The 24,618-nt window shown below is 48.9% G+C and overlaps 1 protein-coding gene across 1 annotated transcript in view; it reads left to right on the plus strand.

Annotated features, from left to right (window-relative positions):
- Positions 1–5,046: 5,046 nt before the first annotated feature.
- Positions 5,047–24,618, plus strand: part of LOC145395176 (juvenile hormone esterase-like) — a 143,947-nt gene continuing 124,375 nt past the window's right edge. The window contains exon 1 of the mRNA XM_080268868.1: positions 5,047–5,061. The gene's annotated coding sequence lies outside the window, so the exon portion shown is untranslated. The remainder of the gene's footprint in view (positions 5,062–24,618) is intronic.

The following is a 24,618-nucleotide window of genomic DNA, read 5'->3' on the forward strand; positions in this document are numbered from 1 at the left end:
TCACTGCCACTAGTATCCCCAATCCCTCTTCCTACCTCATGTGTTGAAGAGATAAATGAAGTCTATATCTAACCCTCACATACACAGGTTTCCTCTAACTGACCTACACACTAACCTAACCTGATACTATGAAAACAAACCCAACCTAACCTAGACTTTCCTGGATAAGAAAAAGTGTAATAATGGCACAGCAGATGTCCTTTCTGTATGCCTTTTTGCAAGCTTGATTTTCTCAGGATGATCAACTCTCTCTCTCTCTGTCTCTCTCTCTCTCTGTCTCTCTCTCTCTCTCTCTCTCTCTCTCTCTCTCTCTCTCTCTCAGTTCTAACCCAACTTAATCTATCCTAACCTAACCTAACTAACAAACTAACCTAACCTGATCCTAAGCAGGCAAGCCCAACCTACCAAGATTTTCCTGGATAAGAAAACGTGCAAAAATGGTACAGGGAATGAAATAGTATCGCCTGTCGGAAGTAAGAAGAAAAAAAAATATAGGAGGTGCACTTTGATTCCACTGCTCTATTCCAGATGTGTGTGTGTGTGTGTGTGTGTGTGTGTGTGTGTGTGTGTGTGTGTGTGTAGAGCAATAGTGGTCTCATGAAGGTCTCGGTGTGGGCTAGAGATTATATTATGGTGTGTGTGTGTGTGTGTGTGTGTGTGTGTAGAACAATAGTGGTCTCATGAAGGTCTCGGTGTGGGCTGGAGATTATATTATGGTGTGTGTGTGTGTGTGTGTGTGTGTGTGTGTGTGTGTGTGTGTGTGTGTGTGTGTGTGTGAAAGAGCCCAAAATGTTGTGGGCTTACCACCAAGTCGGAAGGAAGGAGGGGAACAAGGGAAGAACTTGATGGTGACGAAGTGAAATTCATCTCAAGGAACATATGTGAAATGTGAAGAAAGAAACCTATATTATCACAGGAAAAATCACCTATATTAATGTTGCACTACCGTGGCCTACATTTACCGTCTCTACATCCTGAATGCTGAGTTGTAAGTAGAGTAACACTGCACTATGATGCAAGTCACGAAGAGATGGGACGGAAAGGATGTTGGGCCACAGCATTGTCTTTTTCTGCCACTGAGCTACATGAAATAAGCTGCAAGAAAACAGAAACCTGGCCCAGGTTAAGGTAAAAGACCTATAATCAACTATATGAACAGTAATTCGTGGATAAAGGACAATCACGAACATATGCAAGTGTGACAGAGAAGGATGGTTTCCAAATACAGAAGGACGGTACAAAAAGATGAGATATACAAAATAAATCGCTACGGAAAACGCTGTTACGAAATATTCAAAGCTAATAAAAATACGACCCTGCACACTGGCTCAAGGTTAAAGAGCTGTTGCTGAAAAATCAAGTTTGAGGGAGGCTTGTTATTTCTACATTTTCTTTCTTTTCTTTGGGGGGGGGAGGGGTTCTTATGCGATTTTCTTTGATAGGATGCGACTGGGAGGAAAGTAATCCACATTTACAGCCACAGCAAAAGTTCAACGACAGTCCTCTATAAGCACTGTGTCCTGCCTTCCATATTTTTCATTCCTCCCCTAAGGACGGAGAGCATCCCTTGTATTCATACTCAATAGCGTGTTCATGATACTGATATCACATAACAATAGCGACCAATCTTTGCCCATAACTGTACAAAGCTTGACGTAGATCTGGTGGAATACAATGCCAACTTTTGCTACCGACTGTCCACGGAGGGAGATGTGTTGTTTTCATTGTGGAGGTAAATCGTTGCTGATAAGACCATTGCACCCACTTAGGCGTTCTGGGTAGCTCTGGCCAGTGTAAACTTTGGGGCAACGAGGGTTAGTATTATGTACGTAAGTAGAATTTTCTTTTTATCATCATCGTCTTCTCCTCCTCCTCCTCCTCCTCCTCCTCCTCCTCCTCCTCCTCCTCCTCCTTCTTCTTCTTCTTCTTCTTCTTTTTCGTTTTATTATTATTATTATTATTATTATTATTATTATTATTATTATTATTATTATTAGCAGTAGTAGTAGTAGTAGTATTAGTATCATTATTTCTCATCCTCTTTCCCTTCCCCTTCCTCTTCCTCTTCCTCTTTTTCTTCTTCCTCCTCCTCCTCCTCCTCCTCCTCCTCTTCCTTCTTCTTCTTCTTCTTCTTCTTCTTCTTTCTCTTCCTCCTACTCCTCTTTCCCTTCCCCTTCCTCTCCATTCTCTCTCTCCTCCTCCTCCTCCCCTTCCTTGTCATCCTCATCTCCATCCTCATCCTTCTTCTTCTTCCTAATAAACAGATGATTTTATAAAACTTAAGGAAAACTTCTAGAACTCGCAACTCGAGAGAGAGAGAGAGAGAGAGAGAGAGAGAGAGAGAGAGAGAGAGTAAATCAAAGGATAATAATTCAAGTAACGAGGCAAAAAAGAATAGAAGCAAGTTATATATTGTTGCCAGTTATTGTTGTTAATATTAGGCTACACCCGGGCTGGTAGAAACGAACGAGGCGGGTGTTGTGTGTGTGTGTGTGTGTGTGTGTGTGTGTGTGTGTGTGTGTGTGTGTGTGTGTGTGTGAAGAAAATGTTTCATATTTAACGTGATCTTTGATCAAATGTGGTAAAATATCACATCAAAGACGTGTTGTTTCTAAGAACAGTAGGTCCAAGGTGTAGGACAGATAGCAAGATCAGCTTAAAATCTGCTGATCCATCTCAGACCAACTTGGTGGGAAGCTTGAGGGTCAGGCAAGAATGAACTTCAGTTGTGAGAACAATCAGTATAAAGTCAGGGTTATTGGGTACACTCAAATAATCGGCCTTTAGATCATTGGCTCTTTCTTGTTGTTTTTGTGGCCCCGGACACAGACGTAAACCCAGTGGACTACAGGCTGAAACTCCCCAACTCCTCCAATCAACCATCCTGCACTCAGGGGATATGAAGGAAGTTGAGGAACGTTTGTATACCCAGGCAGTGGTCCCGACTGGTTACATCAGTGCCACCGGGTGAAGGCGTCCGTCTACATTTCTATTACCTGTTTTTAACCCTTCAGTTCGGTGGCGTGTTTATTTCCCAGTCTTGTTTCCTCCACACGATTATATTCAGCTTTTATGAGACATGTTGTGGCGAAGGGGTAAATAAGGCTACACCCAACATCACCTTCACCAAACATCTCTTCAGTGCTAAATAAAATGTCTGGAGGCAGCAGCAATACAATGAATTACGTCATCGCGCTGAAAAGGTTTACCCTGAGATGAAGGTGACGTCACTGGAGACGTTAAGAGTTCTCGTACAGACAAGTGTTTGTTTGTTTGTTGGTTTATTGAATTTACACAATGCCATTCCTAGAGGGAAGTAGGATGATGATAATGATGATGATGATGATGGAAGTAATGATGATGATGATGACGATGATGATGGTGGTGGTGGTGGTGGTGGTGGGAGTGATAATGATGAAGATGGAGGTGATGATGATGCTGGTGGTGGGAGTGGCGCAGTGGTGATGATAATGATGATGATGATGATGGTGGTGGTGGAAGTGACGACAGTAGTGATGATGTTGATAATGATGATGATGGGAGTGACGACAATGGTGATGATGATAATGTTGATCATGATGATGATGGGAGTGACGACAATGGTGATGATGATCATGATGATGATGAGAGTGACGACAGTGGTGATGATGATGATAATTATGGCAGTGATGAGAATATTGATGATGACGATGATAATGATGGCAGTAGCGAGAATGATGATAATGATGATGATGACAGGCGTGACAATGGTGATGATGATGATGATGAGAGTGACGACAGTGATTATGATGATCATGATGTACAATCTTAGATCAATACTGAAACAGACGTGCCGATGAAGCATCCTGAGTGGGTAGGAATGCGTTCAAGGGCAGATTAGTGACGGTCACTTGTTGCATAAGTTCCCTGGGTCATTGCACCGCTCTCTCTATCCCTTCCCCCCCCTTCACCACTACCCTCTATCCTTCCCCTCTTGCAACATCACTATTCTCTCCATCCATTCCCCACCACCACCATTCTCTCTCCTCTCCCTCTCCTAACATCACTATTCTCTCAATCCCCTCCCACCCACCACCACTCTCTCAACTTCCCCACTCCCAACATCATTATTCTCTCCATCCTCTCCCTCCCACCCCCACCCTCTCTCCGATTCTCTTTCCTTCTCGCCTCACCATGACTATTCCTTGTATTCTGCCTGCGGTGACATATGACCCTGACAGGTACGCAGCCAGTTTTTTGTTATATTTGATAGTAATCCTCCACCTTCTGCTTCTATCCCCCGCCTTCACCACCACGACCCTCTTACCTCACCTCCCTTTTACGGTTCTCATCACTTCACCCCTGCCTGTCTCCTCTGTCCCTTATCTGTCCCTCACTCTATCCTCCTCCTCCTCCTCCTCCGTCAATTTCTTCTTCTTTCTTTTCCCACCTTAGGGAATGGTCCGGCCTGAGGGTTTTTTATGAAGACAGTCTATTTTTGCCAAGTCACATGCTTCCCTTAATATACGTTTAATTCTGAGCTTGAAGGACACAACTGCAAAACAACATCAACGAGTATTCTTCACCTAATGGTACTTTCCTTTTTTTACGTGGTGAATATGAATTCCTTTCCTTTTTTCCTTTGATATTTCCATGATAGCTTTTCTATGCTGTATGGTGGTCCTTATTATTTCCTGCCAGCATCGACTGCTGGATATAGTGGATAGGTGGGAGGGGAGGGGGAGCATTCCTGTCTTTCTATCCCCGTCTTTAATGAATTGTATTGATAATCATAGTATTCCGTATCACAAACAGCCACGAAAGAATCAACAGGTCTTTTGTTGTGTGCTTGCTTTTGTATTCCTTTGTCCGAGTTGGGCCGCTGAGTGAACAGGAACATATGGAGACTGGGAGGGTGAGGTGGGGTGGGGTGGGGTGGTGCGGTTTGGGGTGGGGCGAGGTGGAGGGGTAAGGGAAGGGGGTGGAGTGGGAGAGTGGTATAGGTGAGTCAAGGATTAACAGGTAAGACTGCGTGGACGGGATCAGTTCATCTGTAACCCCCGTAGCGTCGACAAGGGGCAGGTAAGGAATGTATTTATGTATTCGACCCTGGTCATTGGCTTGACAGTCCATCTGTTAGGCCCAGCAGTCCTCTTATGTACCACACACCTCCACATGTCACCACTTCGACGCTGACAGGCATAGTTCATATTAAATACATGCTAGTGCTGTCTCATGCAGAAATGCTGTATCGGTAATAGAGGAAATAAGTTTACGACACGTCGGTGGGTCATTGATATATCAGTAAGGTATATTTTAATGAAATCCAAATCCTTTAAAATGTTCCCTGTCCCAGCTGGGATTTGAACCCGCGTCCATAGGGACAGCATACAATTTCTCTACCGACTATGCCACCACCTCCCTCGTCAGTATCCTGCTGAATGTTACTGAACTAAGTATGTCTGAAAACATTACACTCATCATGCAAGGAATGATAAGGTGTAATAGGCAAAATAAATCGCTTAGGGAGAGGCGATACGAAACTACACTGCCACTTGAAACATGGCCCTGGATGGCACGGTAGGTTTCGTTGCACCTCGTGCTTGACGATTTAATTTATTCCGTACACAGTAACCTTCTCTTCAATGTTATTTGCGCCATTCCATTATCGACACAGTTTGCTCAGTATCATATAAGAGGATAGGGAAGTATACTAGCACAAAATTCGCCATGGAAAAGGAGCTCAAGGGCAGAGAGAGAGAGAGAGAGAGAGAGAAAGTACTACGGCTCTTTATCCTTTCCGTGACTGGTATCATATTCTAATGATAATTTATTGATACCACTCAGCATTCAATCAGAGGTGGTAGATTCAGGCCGCGTCAGATTACGGTGACGTTATCTGTTTTATATTCAGAGCAGGTTCTTAATTCCGGTGTCACGTTGTTGTTGTTGTTGAGTAACCCCTGTCTGTTTGGCCGTATAGACCCATTAACCACAAGCAAACAACTGCCCATGTAGAGTCGATGTTCTCTAGCTGTAGACCGCGCCTTACCACAGAGAGGAGCGGGGATAAATAAATTTGGTTACTTGCGTCTCTTTATCCTTTTAACAGGGACATCATATTAGCCTCCACATCACCCCGTTATTCGGTTATATGGTTACCATCCGGCGCTGTAAATAGTTTCCTGAGTTGCAGGGAACCATTTAACTTATCATTCAGTGTAGACCCACCTGAAGTGGAAAGATCATTAAAAAGTAACCGAAAGGATGGAAGAAATAGGGGGTGAGAGCAAACTAAGAAAATAGGAGAAAGGTGAAGGAAAAAGTAAGCAGCACTATATCAAGTTGAATGGATGATTGTCGTCGCCACCAACCACTTCCGGTGTCGTGTGAAATTCATAACACCTGCGAAATTTATAACTTGGTCCGCGGAACCTAATCTATTCTAACTTACCCTAACCTAACTTAATCATAGCCTAAGTAAACTTCACCTAATGTAACTCAACCGAGCTTAAACATAACCTGACCTAACCTAATCAAAACCTAGCCTAATCTAACGTAGCCTACCCTAACCTAACTAAACCTCACCATCCCTACCCCAGCCAAAACCTAACATACCCTAACATAACACAGCCTCATCTAACCTAACCTAACCAATTCCGTTAGTCAGATATATGTCGCAGTTCATATTCAGCGGAACGTCATTTAATTCGTAGGTCCGATTGCTAGTTACGGTGAGCGCAAAAAGTCATAGGGGGTTCGAAGGAAAGGAAAGAAACCCTGAAAAGACGGTGATACAGAGGATAGGTTATGTAGATAGTAGTACGGCTTTGGTTTAGTGAGTTGATTGTTGCTGGCAGTCGTTAAATTGTGGGCGTATACTCTACAAAGCAGCAGTCGACTGGGTTTAAACCCAAACAGTAATCCGTCCTTCCAATGAAGCCAGCAAAAAATCGACCGAGCCACCGAGTCCCTTGTGCAGGTTTTTATTTTAATTTATCTATATACTTTTAACTCTTCCCCCAACTCCCCTGCATAGTTAGCTCTCCCAGGGTTCCTTCCCCCGTTGTCTCACCAGAAAATATATTTGAACTTTTATTAGTCCATCTCCATTTTTATTACAATCTGTGAGAGTGGTGAGAGGGAAATTTATGTAACTATGTGATTGTGATAAAGAAACTGAAACTGGAAGAAGCTTGAAAAGCGATGCTTGAGAGGAGTGCCTTGAAAAGATAGTCAGGAATAGAACTCTAGATAGACAGTCCAGTGGTAGATTAATACAAACGACAGGGTGAGGAAGAGTTATGGTCAGTGAAGACTTTTATGGAGTGTGCAGGTGTTAGGCTAGGAAACTTTTTTAAAGAGTGCATATTATTGCAAGGATGTTTAATAGTAGGAGTAGGACAGTTTTGTGGGATGTGGACATTAAAATAGCAATTGAAGAAGCAAAAAAGAAATAAAGAAGTGGTTGACGAGGATACGGAACAGGAATTCTAATGAATAAAATAGGGGTAATTCTTTAAGTATGATGAAACTGTCTGCTGTTGTTGCAAGGCAGCCGATTGCAGTAAAAGATCTTAAGCTGGATGCAAAAACAGAATTCTGACGAAAGAACGAACAAGTGAAAGAAAAGGATAAGAAGGCGAAAGATGGAAAACATAAATGATAAATTTGAAGAAAAACTAAGGCAAACTGTTCTGATCATAGGAAACTGTTCTGTAAAAATAAAAACAGCAGCAGTCCATAAATAAACCTGCCTTTTTACTCAGCTTGAATGAACAACAATGTAGATGAATACGTAACTGTGTGTGTGTGTGTGTGTGTGTGTGTGTGTGGTAGGAGTGGTGGTGTGTGGTAGGTGTGGTGGTGTGTGGTAGGAGTGCTGGTGTGTGGTAGGTGTGATGGTGTGAAGTAGGAGTGGTGGTGTGTGGTAGGTATGGTGGTGTGTGGTAGTTGTGGTGGTGTGTAATGGGTGGGGTGGTATGTGGAAGGAGTGGTGGTGTGTGGTAGAAGTGGTTGTGTGTGGTAGAAGTAGTGGTGTGTGGTAGTGGTGCAGTGTGGTAGGTGTGGTGGTCTGAGATAGGAGTGGTGGTGTGTGGTAGGTGTGGTGGTGTGTGGTAGGTGTGGTGGTGTGTGGTAGGAATGATGGTGTATGTTAGGTGTGTTGGTGAGTGGTAGGAGTGGAGGTGTGTGGTAGGAGTGGTGGTGTGTGGAAGGAGTGGTGGTGTGTGGTAGGTGTGGTAGTGTGTGGTAGGAGTGGTGGTGGTGGAGTGTGGTAGGTGTGGTGGTGTATGGCAGGTGTGGTGGTGTCGGGTAGGTGTGGTGGTGTGTGGTACGAGTCGTGGTGTGTGGGAGTGGTGGTGTGTGGTAGGTGTGATGGTGTGTGGTAGTTATGGTGGTGTGTGGGAAAAGTGGTGGTGTGTGGTAGTTGTGGTGGTGTTTGGTAGGAATAATGGTGGTTTGTGGTAGATGTGGTAGTGTGTGGTACGAGTGGTGGTGAGTGGTAGGTGTGGTGGTGTGTGGTAGGTGTGGTTGTGTACCGTAGTTGTGGTGGTGTGTGATAAGTGTGGTGGTGTGTGGTAAGAGTTGTGTATGGTAGGTGTGGTGATGTGTGTTAGGAGTGCTGGTGTCTCGAAGGAGTGTTGGTGTGTGGTAGGTGTGGTGGTGTGTGGTAGGAGTGGTGGTGTGTGGTACGTGTGGTGGTGCGTGGTAGGAGTGTTCGTATGTGGTAGTTGTGATGGTCTGTGGTAGGAGTGGTGGTGTATGATAGTTGTGGTGGTGTGTGGTAGGTGTGGTGCTGTGTGGATGGAGTGGTTGTATGTGGTAGGAGTGATGGTGTGTGGTAGGATTAGTGGTGTGTGGTAGGAGTTGTAGTGTATGGTAGGAGTGGTGGTGTGTGGTAGAAGAGTGGTGGTGGTAATGTGTGGTAGGTGTGGTGGTGTGTGGCAGGAGTGGTGGTGCGTGGTAGGTGTTGTGGTGTGCGATAGTTGTGGTGAGGTGTGGTAGATGTGGTAGTGTGTGGCAGGAGTGGTGGTGCGTGGTACGAGTGGTGGTGTGTGGTAGGAGTAGTGGTGTGTGGTAAGAGTGGTGGTTTGTCATAAAGGAGTGGTGGTGGTGATGTGTGGTAGGAGTGGTGGTGTGTGGTAGGTGTGGTTCTGTGGAAGTTGTAGTGATCGTTGGTAGGTGTTGTGGTGTGTGGTAGGAGTGGTAGTGTGTGGTAAGTGTGGTAGGAGTGGTAGTGTGTGGTAAGTGTGGTAGGAATGGTGGTCTGTAGTAGGAGTGGTTGTGTGTGGTAGGAGTGGTGGTGTGTAGTAGGTGTGATGATCTGTGATAGGAGTGTTGGTGTGTGGTAGGCGTTGTGGTGTGTCATAAAAATGGTAGTGTGTGGTAGTTGTGGTAGTGGGTAGTAGTAGTGGTGTCTCGTAGGTGTCGTGGTGTGTGGTACGAGTGGTGGTGTGTCGTAGGAGTGGTGGTGTATGGTACGTATGGTGGTGTGTCATACGAGTGCTGGTGGTGGTGTGTGGCAGGAGTGGTGATGTGTGGTAGGTTTGGTGGTGTGTGATATTTGTGGTTGTGTGTGTTAGGTGTGGTGGTGTTTGGCAGGAGTGGTGTTGTGTAGTAGGAGTGGTGGTCTATGGCAGGTGTGGTGGTGTGTCTAAGGACAGATGGTGTGTTGTAGGAGTGCTGGTGTGTGTTAGAGGAGTGGTGGTTGTGATGTGTGGTAGGAGTGGGGGTGTGTGGTAGGTGTGGTGGTGTGTGATAGTCGTGGTGATGTTTGGTAGGTGTGGTAGTGTGTGGTAGGAGTTGTGGTGTGCGGTACGTGTGGTGTTGTGTGGTAGAAGTGTTGTTATGTGGTAGGTGTGGTGGTGTGTGGTAGGACTGGTTGTGTGTGGTGGTGTGTGGTAGGAGTGATGATGCGTTGTAAGAGTGGAGGTGTGTGATAGGTGTTGTGGTGTGTGGTAAGATTGGTGGTGTGTGGAAGGAGTGGTGGTGTGTCGTAGGTGTCGTGATTTGTGGGAGGAGTTGTGGTGTGTGGTAGGTGTGCTGGTGTGTGGTAGGAGTGTTGGTGTATAGTACGAGTTGTGGCGTGTGGTAAGTGTGCTGGTGTGTGGAAGGAGTGGCGGTATGTGGTAGGAGTGGTGGTGTTGGAGTGTGGTAGGTGTGGTGGTGTGACAGGAGTGATGGTGTGTGGTTGGAGTGGTGGTGTGTGGTAGGAATGGTGGTGTATGGCAGGTGTGGTGGTGTGTGTTAGAAGAGATGGTGTGTGGCAGGAGTGGTGGTCTGTGGTAGGATTGGTGGTGTGTGGTAGGAGTGGTGGTGTTGGTAGAGGAGTGGTGGTTGTGATGTGTGGTAGGAGTGGTAGTGTGTGGTAGATGTGGTGATGTTTGGTAAGTGTGGTGGTGTGTGGTAGGAGTGGTGGTGTGTGGTAAAAGTTGTGGTTTGTGGTAGGTGTGGTGGTGTGTGGTAGTTCTGGTGGTGTGTGGTTAGAGTGGTAGTGTGTGGTAGGAGTGGTGGTGTGTTGTAGGTGTATTGTGTTCCCTAGAAATGGTGGTGTGTGGTAGGAGTAATGGTGTGTGGTAGGAGTGGTGGTGGGTGGTCGAAGTGTTGGTATGTGGTAGGTGTACTGGTGAGTGGTAGGAGTGGTGGTGTGTGGTAGGTGTGACGGGGTATGGAAGGAGTGATGATATGTTGTATGAGTTGTGGTGTCGTAGGTGTAGTTGTGTGAGGTATGAGTGGTGGTTGTGGTAGGTGTGCTGGTGCGTGGTAGGGGTGTTGGTGTGTGGTAAGAGTGGTAGTGTGTGGTAAGTGTGGTGGTGTGTGGTAGGAGTTGTGGTGTTGAAGTGTGGCAGGTGTGGTGTGTGGTGGTGTGTGATAGGAGTGGTGGTGTGTGGTAGGTGTGATGGTGTGTTGTGGTGTGTGGTAGGAGTGGTCTTGTGTTGTAGTTGTGATGGCATATGGTAGGAGTGGTGTGACCGGTAGGTGTTGTGGTGTGAGGCAGGAGTGGAGGTGTGTGGTAGGTGTTGTGGTGTGTGATAGTTGTGGTGGTGTGTAGTAGATGTGGTAGTGTGTGGCAGGAGTGGTGGTGTATGGTATGAGTGGTGGTTTGTGGCAGGAGTAGTGGTGTGTGGTAAGAGCGGTGGTTTGTCATAGAGGAGTGGTGGTGGTGATGTGTGGTAGGAGTGGTGGTGTGTGGTAGGTGTGGTTCTGTGGAAGTTGTGGTGATCTTTGGTAGGTGTTGTGGTGTTTGGTAGGAGTGGTAGTGTGTGGTAAGTGTGGTAGGAGTGGTAGTGTGTGGTAAGTGTGGTAGGAATGGTGGTCTGTAATAGGAGTGGTTGTGTGTGGTAGGAGTGGTGGTGTGTAGTAGGTGTGATGATGTGTGATAGGAGTGTTGGTGTGTGGTAGGCGTTGTGGTGTGTCATAAAAATGGTGGTGTGTGGTAGTTGTGGTAGTGGGTTGTAGTCGTGGTGTCTCGTAGGTGTCATGGTGTGTGGTAGGAATGGTGGTGTGTCGTAGGAGTGGTGGTGTATGGTACGTATGGTGGTGTGTCATACGAGTGCTGGTGGTGGTGTGTGTCAGGAGTTGTGGTGTGTGGTAGGTTTGGTGGTGTGTGATATTTGTGGTTGTGTGTGTTAGGTGTGGTGGTGTGTGGCAAGAGTGGTGGTGTGTGGTAGGAGTGGTGGTCTATGGCAGGTGTGGTGGTGTGTCGAAGGACAGATGGTGTGTTGTAGGAGTGCTGGTGTGTGTTAGAGGAGTGGTGGTTGTGATGTGTGGTAGGAGTGGCGGTGTGTGGTAGGTGTGGTGGTGTGTGATAGTCATGGTGATGTTTGGTAGGTGTATTAGTGTGTGGTAGGAGTTGTGGTGTGCGGTACGTGTGGTGTTGTGTGGTAGGAGTGTTGGTATGTCGTAGGTGTGGTGGTGTGTGGTAGGACTGGTTGTGTGTGGTGGTGTGTGGTAGGAGTGATGATGCGTTGTAAGAGTGGAGGTGTGTGATGGGTGTTGTGGTGTGTGGTAGGATTGGTGGTGTATGGTAGTGTGTGGTAGGAGTGGCGGTGTCGCGTAGGTGTCGTGGTTTGTGGGAGGAGTTGTGGTGTGTGGTAGGTGTGCTGGTGTGTGGTAGGAGTGTTGGTGTGTGGTACGAGTTGTGGCGTGTGGTAAGTGTGCTGGTGTGTGGAAGGAGTGGTGGTATGTGGTAGGAGTGGTGGTGTTGGAGTGTGGTAGGTGTGGTGGTGTGACAGGAGTGATGGTGTGTGGTAGGAGTGGTGGTATGTGGTAGGAATGGTGGTGTATGGCAGGTGTGGTGGTGTGTGTTAGAAGAGATGGTGTGTGGCAGGAGTGGTGGTCTGTGGTAGGATTGATGGTGTGTGGTAGGAGTGGTGGTGTTGGTAGAGGAGTGGTGGTTGTGATGTGTGGTAGGAGTGGTAGTGTGTGGTAGATGTGGTGATGTTTGGTAAGTGTGGTAGGAGTGGAGGTGTGTGGTAAAAGTTGTGGTTTGTGGTAGGTGTGGTGGTGTGTGGTAGTTGTGATGGTGTGTGGTTAGAATGGTAGTGTGTGGTAGGAGTGGTGGTGTGTTGTAGGTGTATTGTGTTCGCAAGAAATGTTGGTGTGTGGTAGGATTAATGGTGTGTGGTAGGAGTGGTGGTGGGTGGTAAGTGTGGTGGTGTGTGGTATGTTTCGTGGTGTGTGGTAGAAGTGGTAGTGTGTGGTTAAAGTTGTAGTGTGTGGAAAGAGTTGGGGTGTGTGGTAGGAGTGGTGGTGTTCGGTAGGAGTGGTGGTGTGTGGTAGGAGTAATGGTGTGTGGTAGGAGTGGTGGTGGGTGGTAGAAGTGTTGGTATGTGGTAGGTGTAGTGGTGTGTGGTAGGAGTGGTGGTGTGTGGTGGGTGTGACAGGGTATGGAAGGAGTGATGATATGTTGTAGGAGTTGTGGTGTCGTAGGTGTAGTTGTGTGTGGTATGAATGGTGGTTGTGGTAGGTGTGCTGGTGTGTGGTAGGGGTGTTGGTGTGTGGTAAGAGTGGTAGTGTGGTGGTGTGTGGTAGGAGTGGTGGTGTTGAAGTGTGGTAGGTGTGGTGTTGTGTGGTGGTGTGTGGTAGGAGTGGTGGTGTGTGGTAGGTGTGATGGTGTGTTGTGGTGTGTGGTAGGAGTGGTCTTGTGTTGTAGTTGTGATGGTATGGTAGGAGAGGTGTGACCGGTAGGTGTTGTGGTGTGAGGCAGGAGTGGAGATGTTTGGTAGGTGTTGTGGTGTGTGATAGTTGTGGTGGAGTGTGGTAGATGTGGTAGTGTGTGGCAGGAGTGGTGGTGTGTGGTACGAGTGGTGGTGTGTGGTAGGAGTAGTGGTGTGTGGTAAGAGCGGTGGTTTGTCATAGAGGAGTGGTGGTGGTGATGTGTGGTAGGAGTGGTGGTGTGTGGTAGGTGTGGTTCTGTGGAAGTTGTGGTGATCTTTGGTAGGTGTTGTGGTGTTTGGTAGGAGTGGTAGTGTGTGGTAAGTGTGGTAGGAGTGGTAGTGTGTGGTAAGTGTGGTAGGAATGGTGGTCTGTAGTAGGAGTGGTTGTGTGTGGTAGGAGTGGTGGTGTGTAGTAGGAGTGATGATGTGTGATAGGAGTGTTGTTGTGTGGTAGGCATTGTGGTGTGTCATAGAAATGGTGGTGTGTGGTAGTTGTGGTAGTGGGTTGTAGTAGTGATGTCTCGTTGGTGTCATGGTGTGTGGTAGGAGTGGTGGTGTGTGGTAGGTGTTCTGGTGTGTGGTAGGAGTCTTGCTGTGTGGTAGGAGTGGTGGTATGTGGTAAGAATTATGGTGTGTGGTAGGAGTGGTGGTGTGTCATAGGGGTGGTGGTGGTGGAGTGTGGTAAGTGTGATGGTTTGTGGTAGGAGTGGTGGTGTGTCGTGGATTTGGTGATGTGTGGTAAGTGTAGTGGTGTGTGGTAGGAGTGGTAGTGTGTGGTAGTTGTGATGGTTCGTGGTAGGGATGGTAGTGTGTGGAAGGTGTGGTGGTGTTTGGTAGGAGTGGCGGTGTGTGGTAGTTATTGTGGTGTGTGGTAGGAGTGGTTGTGAGTGGTAGGTATGGTGGTGTGTGGTTGAAGTGGTAGTGTGTGGTAGGTGTGGTGGTGTGTGGTATTAGTGGTCGTGGTTGTGTGTGCCAGGAGTGGTGGTGTGTTTTTGGTGTTGTGGTGTGTGATAGTTGTGGTGGTGTGTGGTATGTGTGGTGGTGTGTGTTAGAAGTGGTTGTGTATGGTAGGAGTAGTTGTGTGTGGTAGGAGTGGTTGTGTGTGGTAGGAGTGGTGGTGTGGAGTGTGGTAGGTGTGGTGGTGTATGGTAGGAGTGATGAAGTGCGGTGGGAGTGGTGGTGTGTGGTAGGAATGGTGGTGTGTGGTAGGTGTGGTTGTGTGTCGTAAGTATGGTGGTGTGTAGTAGGAGTTGTTGTGTTTGGTAGTTGTGATTGTGTATGGTAGGAGTGGTGGTGTGTGGCAGGAGTGGTGGTGTGTGGTAGGAGTGCTGGTGTATGGCAGGTGTGGTGGTATGTGTTAGAAGAGATGGTGTGTGGTAGGAGTGGTGGTGTGTGGTAGGAAAGGTGGTGTGTGGTAGGAGTGGTGGTGTGTCGTAGGACTGGTGGTGTGTGGTACGTGTGGTGGTGTGTCATTGATGTGCTGGTGGTGGTGTGTGGCAGGAGTGGTGGTGTGTGGTAGGTTTGGTGGTGTCTGATATTTGTGGTTGTATGTGTTAGGTGTGGTGGTGTGTGGCATGAGTGGTTGTGTGTCGTAGGAGTGGTGGTGTATGGCAGATGTGGTGGTGTGTCTAAGGACAGATGGTGTGTTGAAGGAGTGCTGATGTGTGGTAGGAGTACTGCTGTGTGTTAGAGGAGTGGTGGTTGTGATGTGTGGTAGGAATGGTGGTTGTGATGTGTGGTAGGAGTGGCGGTGTGTGGTAGATGTGGTAGTGTGTGGCAGGAGTGGTGGTGTGTGGTACGAGTGGTGGTGTCTGGTAGGAGTAGTGGTGTGTGGTAAGAGCGGTGGTTTGTCATAGAGGAGTGGTGGTGGTGATGTGTGGTAGGAGTGGTGGTGTGTGGTAGATGTGGTTCTGTGGAAGTTGTGGTGATCTTTGGTAGGTGTTGTGGTGTTTGGTAGGAGTGGTAGTGTGTGGTAAGTGTGGTAGGTGTGGTAGTGTGTGGTAAGTGTAGTAGGAATGGTGGTCTGTAGTAGGAGTGGTTGTGTGTGGTAGGAGTGGTGGTGTGCAGTAGGAGTGATGATGTGTGATAGGAGTGTTGGTGTGTGGTAGGCATTGTGGTGTGTCATAGAAATGGTGGTGTGTGGTAGTTGTGGTAGTGGGTTGTAGTAGTGATGTCTCGTTGGTGTCATGGTGTGTGGTAGGAGTGGTGGTGTGTGGTAGGTGTTCTGGTGTGTGGTAGGAGTCTTGCTGTGTGGTAGGAGTGGTGGTATGTGGTAAGAATTATGGTGTGTGGTAGGAGTGGTGGTGTGTCATAGGAGTGGTGGTGGTGGAGTGTGGTAAGTGTGATGGTTTGTGGTAGGAGTGGTGGTGTGTCGTGGATTTGGTGATGTGTGGTAAGTGTAGTGGTGTGTGGTAGGAGTGGTAGTGTGTGGTAGTTGTGATGGTTCGTGTTAGGGATGGTAGTGTGTGGAAGGTGTGGTGGTGTTTGGTAGGAGTGGCGGTGTGTGGTAGGTATTGCGGTGTGTGGTAGGAGTGGTTGTGAGTAGTAGGTATGGTGGTGTGTGGTTGAAGTGGTAGTGTGTGGTAGGTGTGGTGGTGTGTGGTATTAGTGGTCGTGGTTGTGTGTGCCAGGAGTGGTGGTGTGTCTTCGGTGTTGTGGTGTGTGATAGTTGTGGTGGTGTGTCTTCGGTGTTGTGGTGTGTGATAGTTGTGGTGGTGTGTGGTATGTGTGGTGGTGTGTGTTAGAAGTGGTTGTGCATGGTAGTAGTTGTGTGTGGTAGGAGTGGTTGTGTGTGGTATCAGTGGTGGTGTGGAGTGTGGTAGGTGTGGTGGTGTATGGTAGGAGTGATGGAGTGCGGTAGGAGTGGTGGTGTGTGGTAGGACTGGTGGTGTGTGGTAGGTGTGGTTGTGTGTCGTAATTATGGTGGTGTGTGGTAGGAGTTGTTGTGTTTGGTAGTTGTGATTGTGTGTGGTAGGAGTGGTGGTGTGTGGCAGGAGTGGTGGTGTGTGGTAGGAGTGCTGGTGTATGGCAGGTGTGGTGGTGTGTGTTAGAAGAGATGGTGTGTGGTAGGAGTGGTGGTGTGTGGTAGGAAAGGTGGTGTGTGGTAGGAGTGGTGGTGTGTCGTAGGACTGGTGGTGTGTGGTACGTGTGGTGGTGTGTCATAGATGTGCTGGTGGTGGTGTGTGGCAGGAGTGGTGGTGTGTGGTAGGTTTGGTGGTGTCTGATATTTGTGTTTGTCTGTGTTAGGTGTGGGGGTGTGTGGCATGAGTGGTTGTGTGTCGTACGAGTGGTGGTGTATGGCAGGTGTGGTGGTGTGTCTAAGGACAGATGGTGTGTTGTAGGAGTGCTGATGTGTGGTTGGAGTACTGGTGTGTGTTAGAGGAGTGGTGGTTGTGATGTGTGGTAGGAGTGGTGGTTGTGATGTGTGGTAGGAGTGGCGGTGTGTGGTAGGTGTGGTGGTGTGTTATAGTCGTGTTGATGTTTGGCAGGTGTGTTAGTGTGTGGTAGGAGTTGTGGTATGCGGTAAGTGTGGTGGTGTGTGGTAGGAGTGTTGGTATGTGGTAGGTGTGGTGGTGTGTGGTAGGACTGGTTTTGTGTGGTGGTATGTGGTAGGAGTAATGATGCGTTGTAAGAGTGGAGGTGTGTGGTAGGTGTTGTGGTGTGTGGTGGGAATGGTGGTGTGTGGTAGTTGTGGTAGTGTGTGGTAGGAGTGGTGGTGTGTCGTAGGTGCCGTGATTTGTGGGAGGAGTTGTGGTGTGTGGTAGGTGTGCTGGTGTGTGGTATTAGTGTTGGAGTGTGGTACGAGTTGTGGGGTGGGGTAAGTGTGCTGGTGTGTGGAGGGAGTGATGGTATGTGGTAGGAGTGGTGGTTTTGAAGTGTGGTAGGTGTTGTGGTGTGTGACAGGAGTGATGGTGTGTGGTAGGAGTGGTGGTGTGTGGTAGGAATGGTGGTGTATGGCAAGTGTGGTTGTGTGTGTTAGAAGAGATGGTGTGTGGCAGGCGTGGTGGTGTCTGGCAGGAATGGTGGTCTGTGGTAGAATTGATGGTGTGTGGTAGGAGTGGTGGTGTTGGAGTGTGGTAGGTGTGGTGGTGTGACAGGAGTGATGGTGTGTGGTAGGAGTGCTGGTGTGTGGTAGGAATGGTGGTGTATGGCAGGTGTGGTGGTGTGTGTTAGAAGAGATGGTGTGTGGCAGGAGTGGTGGTCTGTGCTAGGATTGATGGTGTGTGGTAGGAGTGGTTGTGTTGGTAGAGGAGTGGTGGTTGTGATGTGTGGTAGGAGTGGTAGTGTGTGGTAGATGTGATGTTTGGTAAGTGTGGTGGTGTGTGGTAGGAGTGGAGGTGTGTGGTAAAAGTTATGATTTGTGCTAGGTTTGGTGGTGTGTGGTAGTTGTGATGGTGTGTGGTTAGAGTGGTAGTGTATGGTAGGAGTGGTGGTGTGTTGTAGGTGTATTGTGTTCGCTAGAAGTGGTGGTGTGAGGTAGGATTAATGGTGTGTGGTAGGAGTGGTGGTCGGTGGTACGTGTGGTGGTCTGAGGTAGGTTTCGTGGTGTGTGGTAGAAGTGGTGGTGTGTGGTTAAAGTTGTAGTGTGTGGAAGGAGTTGGGGTGTGTGGTAGGAGTGGTGGTGTTCGGTATGAGTGGTGGTGTGTGGTAGGAGTAATGGTGTGTGGTAGGAGTGGTGGTGGGAGGTAGAAGTGTTGGTATGTGGTTGGTGTAGTGGTGTGTGGTAGGAGTGGTGGTGTGTGGTAGGTGTGACGGGGTATGGAAGGAGTGATGATATGTTGTAGGAGTTGTGGTGTCGTAGGTGTAGTTGTGTGTGGTATGAGTGGTGGTTGTGGTAGGTGTGCTGGTGTGTGGTAGGGGTGTTGGTGTGTGGTAAGAGTGGTAGTGTGGTGGTGTGTGGTAGGAGTGGTTGTGTTGAAGTGTGGCAGGTGTGGTGTTGTGTGGTGGTGTGTGGTAGGAGTGGTGGTGTGTGGTAGGTGTGATGGTGTGTGGTAGGAGTGGTCTTGTGTTGTAGTTGTGATGGTATATGGTAGGAGAGGTGTGACCGGTAGGAGTTGTGGTGTGAGGAAGGAGTGGAGGTGTGTGGTAGGTGTTGTGGTGTGTGATAGTAGTGGTGGGGTGTGGTAGATCTGGTAGTGTGTGGCAGGAGTGGTGGTGTGTGGTACGAGTGGTGGTGTGTGGTAGGAGTTGTGGTGTGTGGTAAGAGCGGTGGTTTGTCATAGAGGAGTGGTGGTGGTGATGTGTGGTAGGAGTGGTTGTGTGTGGTAGGTGTGGTTCTGTGGAAGTTGTGGTGATCTTTGGTAGGTGTTGTGGTGTTTGGTAGGAGTGGTAGTGTGTGGTAAGTGTGGTAGGAGTGGTAGTGTGTGCTAAGTGTGGTAGGAATGGTGGTCTGTAGTAGGAGTGGTTGTGTGTGGTAGGAGTGGTGGTGTGTAGTAGGAGTGATGATGTGTGATAGGAGTGTTGGTGTGTGGTAGGCATTGTCGTGTGTCATAGAGATGGTGGTGTGTGGTAGTTGTGGTAGTGGGGTGTAGTAGTGATTCTCGTTGGTGTCATGGTGTGTGGTAGGAGTGGTGGTGTGTGGTAGGTGTTCTGGTGTGTGGTTGGAGTCTTGCTGTGTGGTAGAAGTTTTGGTATGTGGTAAGAATTATGGTGTGTGGTAGGAGTGGTGGTGTGTCATAGGAGTGGTGGTGGTGGAGTGTGGTTAGTGTGATGGTTTGTGGTAGGAGTGGTGCTGTGTCGTGGATTTGGTGATGTGTGGTAAGTGTAGTGGTGTGTGGTAGGAGTGGTAGTGTGTGGTACTTGTGATGGTTCGTGGTAGGGATGGTAGTGTGTGGAAGGTGTGGTGGTGTTTGGTAGGAGTGGCGGTGTGTGGTAGGCATTGTGGTGTGTGGTAGGAGTGGTTGTGAGTGGTAGGTATGGTGGTGTGTAGTTGAAGTGGTAGTGTGTGGTAGGTGTGGTGGTGTGTGGTATTAGTGGTCGTGGTTGTGTGTGTCAGGAGTGGTGGTGTTTTCGGTGTTGTGGTGTGTGATAGTTGTGGTGGTGTGTGGTATGTGTGGTGGTGTGTGTTAGAAGTGGTTGTGCATGGTAGGAGTAGTTGTGTGTGGTAGGAGTGGTTGTGTGTGGTAGGAGTGGTGGTGGTGGAGTGTGGTAGGTGTGGTGGTGTATGGTAGGAGTGATGGAGTGCGGTAGGAGTGGTGGTGTGTGGTAGGACTAGTGGTGTGTGGTAGGTGTGGTGGTGTTTCGTAATTATGGTGGTGTGTGGTAGGAGTTGTTGTGTTTGATAGTTGTGATTATGTGTGGTAGGAGTGGTGGTGTGTATCAGGATTGGTGGTGTGTGGTAGGAGTGCTGGTGTATGGCAGGTGTGGCGGTGTGTGTTAGAAGAGATGGTGTGTGGTAGGAGTGGTGGTGTGTGGTAGGAAAGGTGGTGTGTGGTAGGAAAGGTGGTGTGTGGTAGGAGTGGTGGTGTGTCGTAGGACTGGTGGTGTGTGGTACGTGTGGTGGTGTGTCATAGATGTGCTGGTGGTGGTGTGTGGCAGGAGTGGTGGTGTGTGGTAGGTTACGTGGTGTCTGATATTTGTGGTTGTGTGTGTTAGGTGTGGTGGTGTGTGGCATGACTGGTGGTGTGTGGTAGGAGTGGTGGTGTATGGCAGGTGTGGTGGTGTGTCTAAGGACAGATGGTGTGTTGTAGGAGTGCTGATGTGTGGTAGGAGTACTGGTGTGTGTTAGAGGAGTGGTGGTTGTGATGTGTGGTAGGAGTGGTGGTTGTGATGTGTGGTAGGAGTGGCGGTGTGTGGTAGGTGTGGTGGTGTGTGATAGTCGTGGTGATGTTTGGTAGGTGTGTTAGTGTGTGGTAGGAGTTGTGGTATGCAGTAAGTGTGGTGGTGTGTGGTAGGAGTGTTGGTATGTGGTAGGTGTGGTGGTGTGTGGTAGGACTGGTTGTGTGTGGTGGTGTGTGGTAGGAGTGATGATGCGTTGTAAGAGTGGAGGTGTGTGGTAGGTGTTGTGGTGTGGTAGGAATGGTGGTGTGTGGTAGATGTGGTAGTGTGTCGTAGTTGTGGTAGTGTGTGGTAGGAGTGGTGGTGTGTCGTAGGTGTCGTGATATGTGGGAGGAGTTGTGGTGTGTGGTAGGTGTGCTGGTGTGTGGTAGGAGTGTACGAGTGTTGTACGAGTTGTGAGGTGGGGTAAGTGTGCTGGTATGTGGAAGGAGTGATGGTATGTGATAGGAGTGGTGGTTTTGGAGTGTGGTAGGTGTTGTGGTGTGTGACAGGAGTGATGGTGTGTGGTAGGAGTGGTGGTGTGTGGTAGGAATGGTGGTGTATGGCAGGTGTGGTTGTGTGTGTTAGAAGAGATGGTGTGTGGCAGGCGTGGTGGTGTCTGGCAGGAGTGGTGGTCTGTAGTAGAATTGATGGTGTGTGGTAGGAGTGGTGGTGTTGGTAGAGGAGTGGTGGTTGTGATGTGTGGTAGGAGTGATGGTGTGTGGTAGATGTCGTGCTGTGTGGTAAATGTGGTGATATTTGGTAGGTTTGGTGGTGTGTGGTAGAAGTGGTAGTGTGTGGTTAGAGTTGTAGTGTGTTGTAGGAGTTGGGGTGTGTGGTAGGAGTGGTGGTGTTCGGTAGGAGTGGTGGTTTGTGGTAGGAGTGATGGTGTGTGGTAGGAGTGGTGGCGGGTGGTAGAAGTGTTGGTATGTGGTAGTTGTGGTAGTGTGTGGTAGGAGTGGTGGTGTGTGGTAGGTGTGACGGGGTATGGAAGGAGTGATGATATGTTGTAGGAGTTGTGGTGTGTCGTAGGTGTCGTTGTGTGTGGTAGGAGTGGTGGTTGTGGTAGGTGTGCTGGTGTGTGGTAGGGGTGTTGGTGTGTGGTAAGAGTGGTAGTGTGTGGTAAGTGTGGTGGTGTGTGGTAGGAGTGGTGGTGTTGAAGTGTGGTAGGTGTGGTGTTGTGTGGTGGTGTGTGGTAGGAGTGGTGGTGTGTGGTAGGTGTGATGGTGTGTTGTGGTGTGTGGTAGGAGTGGTCTTGTGTTGTAGTTGTGATGGTTTATGGTCGGAGTGGTGTATCCGGTAGGTGTTGTGGTGTGAGGCAGAAGTGGTGTGTGGTAGGTGTTGTGGTGTGTGATAGTTGTAGTGGGGTGTGGTAGATGTGGTAGTGTGTGGCAGGAGTGGTGGTGTGTGGTACGAGTGGTGGTGTGTGGTAGGAGTAGTGGTGTGTGCTAAGAGCGGTGGTTTGTCATAGAGGAGTGGTGGTGGTGATGTGTGGTAGGAGTGGTGGTGTGTGGTAGGTGTGGTTCTGTGGAAGTTGTGGTGATCTTTGGTAGGTGTTGTGTTGTTTGGTAGAAGTGGTAGTGTGTGGTAAGTGTGGTAGGTGTGGTAGTGTGTGGTAAGTGTGGTAGGTGTTGTAGTGTGTCGTAAGTGTGGTAGGAATGGTGGTCTGTAGTAGGAGTGGTTGTGTGTGGTAGGAGTGGTGGTGTGTAGTACGAGTGATGATTTGTGATAATAGTGTTGGTGTGTGGTAGGCGTTGTGGTGTGTCATAGAAATGGTGGTGTGGGGTAGTTGTGGTAGTGGGTTGTAGTAGTGATGTCTCGTTGGTGTCATGGTGTGTGGTAGGAGTGGTGGTGTGTGGTACGTGTTCTGGTGTATGGTAGGAGTCTTGCTGTGTGGTAGGAGTGGTGGTATGTGGCAAGAATTATGGTGTGTGGTAGGAGTGGTGGTGTGTCATAGGAGTGGTGGTGGTGGAGTGTGGTAAGTGTGATGGTTTGTGGTAGGAGTGGTGGTGTGTCGTGGATGTGGTGATGTGTGGTAAGTGTAGTGGTGTGTGGTAGGAGTGGTAGTGTGTGGTAGTTGTTATGGTTCGTGGTAGGGATGGTAGTGTGTGGAAGGTGTGGTGGTGTTAGGTAGGAGTGGTGGTGTGTGGTAGGTATTGTGGTGTGTGGTAGGAGTGGTTGTGAGTGGTAGGTATGGTGGTGTGTAGTTGAAGTGGTAGTGTCTGGTAGGTGTGGTGGTGTGTGGTATTAGTGGTCGTGGTTGTGTGTGCCAGGAGTGATGGTGTGTTTTCGGTGTTGTGGTGTGTGATAGTTGTGGTGGTGTGTGGTATGTGTGGTGGTGTGTGTTAGAAGTGGTTGTGTATGGTTGAAGTAGTTGTGTGTTGTAGGAGATGTTGTGTGTGGTAGGAGTGGTGGTGGTGGAGTGTGGTAGGTGTGGTGGTGTATGGTAGGAGTGATGGAGTGCGGTAGGAGTGGTGGTGTGTGGTAGGACTGGTGGTGTGTGGTAGGTGTGGTGGTGTGTCGTAATTATGGTGGTGTGTGGTAGGAATTGTTGTTTTTGGTAGTTGTGATTGTGTGTGGTAAGAGTGGTGGTGTGTGGCAGGAGTGGTGGTGTGTGGTAGGAGTGCTGGTATATGGCAGGTGTGGTGGTGTGTGTCAGAAGAGATGATGTGTGGTAGGAGTGGTGGTGTGTGGTAGGAAAGGTGGTGTGTGGTAGGAGTGGTGGTGTGTCGTAGGACTGGTGGTGTGTGGTACGTGTGGTGGTGTGTCATAGATGTGCTGGTGGTGGTGTGTGACAGGAGTGGTGGTGTGTGGTAGGTTTGGTGGTGTCTGATATTTGTGGTTGTGTGTGTTAGGTGTGGTGGTGTGTGACATGAGTGGTTGTGTGTAGTAGGAGTGGTGGTGTATGGCAGGTGTGGTGGTGTGTCTAAGGACAGATGGTGTGTTGTAGGAGTGCTGATGTGTGGTAGGGGTACTGGTGTGTGTTAGAGGAGTGGTGGTTGTGATGTGTGGTAGGAGTGGTGGTTGTGATGTGTGGTAGTGTGTGATAGTCGAGGTGATGTTTGGTAGGTGTGTAAGTGTGTGGTAGGAGTTGTGGTATGCAGTAAGTGTGGTGGTGTGTGGTAGGAGTGTTGGTATGTGGTAGGTGTGGTGGTGTGTGGTAGGACTGGTTGTGTGTGGTGGTGTGTGGTAGGAGTGATAATGCGTTGTAAGAGTGGAGGTGTGTGGTAGGTGTTGTGGTGTGTGGTAGGAATGGTGGTGTGTGGTAGTTGTGGTAGTGTGTGGTTGGAGTGGTGGTGAGTCGTAGGTGTCGTGATTTGTGGGAGAAGTTGTGGTGTGTGGTAGGTGTGCTGGTGTGTGGTATTAGTTTTGGAGTGTGGTACGAGTTGTGGGGTGGGGTAAGTGTGCTGGTGTGTGGAAGGAGTGATGGTATGTGGTAGGAGTGGTGGTTTTGGAGTGTGGTAGATGTTGTGGTTTGTGACAGGAGTGATGGTGTGTGGTAGGAGTGGTAGTGTGTGGTAGGAATGGTGGTGTATGGCAGGTGTGGTTGTGTGTGTTAGAAGAGATGGTGTGTGGCAGGCGTGGTGGTGTCTGGCAGGAGTGGTGGTCTGTGGTAGAATTGATGGTGTATGGTAGGAGTAGTGGTGTTGGTAGAGGAGTGGTGGTTGTGATGTGTGGTAGGAGTGATGGTGTGTGGTAGATGTCGTGCTGTGTGGTTAATGTGGTGATGTTTGGTAGGTTTGGTGGTGTGTGGTAGTAGTGGTAGTGTGTGGTTAGAGTTGTAGTATGTTGTAGGAGTTGGGGTGTGTGGTAGGAGTGGTGGTGTTCGGTAAGAGTGGTGGTTTGTGGTAGGAGTGATGGTGTGTGGTAGGAGTGGTGGTGGGTGGTAGAAGTGTTGGTATGTGGTAGTTGCGGTAGTGTGTGGTAGGAGTGGTGGTGTGTGGTAGGTGTGACGGGGTATGGAAGGAGTGATGATATGTGGTAGGAGTTGTGGTGTGTCGTAGGTGTCGTTGTGTGTGATAGGAGTGGTGGTTGTGGTAGGTGTGCTGTTGTGTGGTAGGGGTGTTGGTGTGTGGTAAGAGTGGTAGTGTGTGGTAAGTGTGGTGGTGTGTGGTAGGAGTGGTGGTGTTGAAGTGTGGTAGGTGTGGTGTTGTATGGTGGTGTGTGGTAGGAGTGGTGGTGTGTGGTAGGTGTGATGGTGTGTTGTGGTGTGTGGTAGGAGTGGTCTTGTTTTGTAGTTATGATGGTATATGGTAGGAGTGGTGTGTCCAGTAGGTGTTGTGGTGTGAGGCAGGAGTGGAGGTGTGTGGTAGGTGTTGTGGTGTGTGATAGTTGTGGTGGGGTGTGGTAGATGTGGTAGTGTGTGGCAGGAGTGGTGGTGTGTGGTACGAGTGGTGGTGTGTGGTAGGAGTAGTGGTGTGTGGTAAGAGCGGTGGTTTGTCATAGAGGAGTGGTGGAGGTGATGTGTGGTAGGAGTGGTAGTGTGTGGTAGGTGTGGTTCTGTGGAAGGTGTGGTGATCTTTGGTAGGTGTTGTGTTGTTTGGTAGGAGTGGTATTCTGTGGTAAGTGTGGTAGGAGTGGTAGTGTGTGGTAAGTGTGGTAGGAGTGGTAGTGTGTGGTAAGTTTGGTAGGAATGGTGGTCTGTGGTAGGAGTGGTTGTGTATGGTAGGAGTGGTGGTGTGTAGTAGGAGTGATGATGTGTGATAGGAGTTTTGGTGTATGG

This window comes from Coenobita brevimanus, chromosome 30, assembly GCF_032717465.1.
Source record: "Coenobita brevimanus isolate Jiangsu-jjx chromosome 30, ASM3271746v2, whole genome shotgun sequence".
Lineage (NCBI taxonomy): Eukaryota > Metazoa > Arthropoda > Malacostraca > Decapoda > Coenobitidae > Coenobita > Coenobita brevimanus.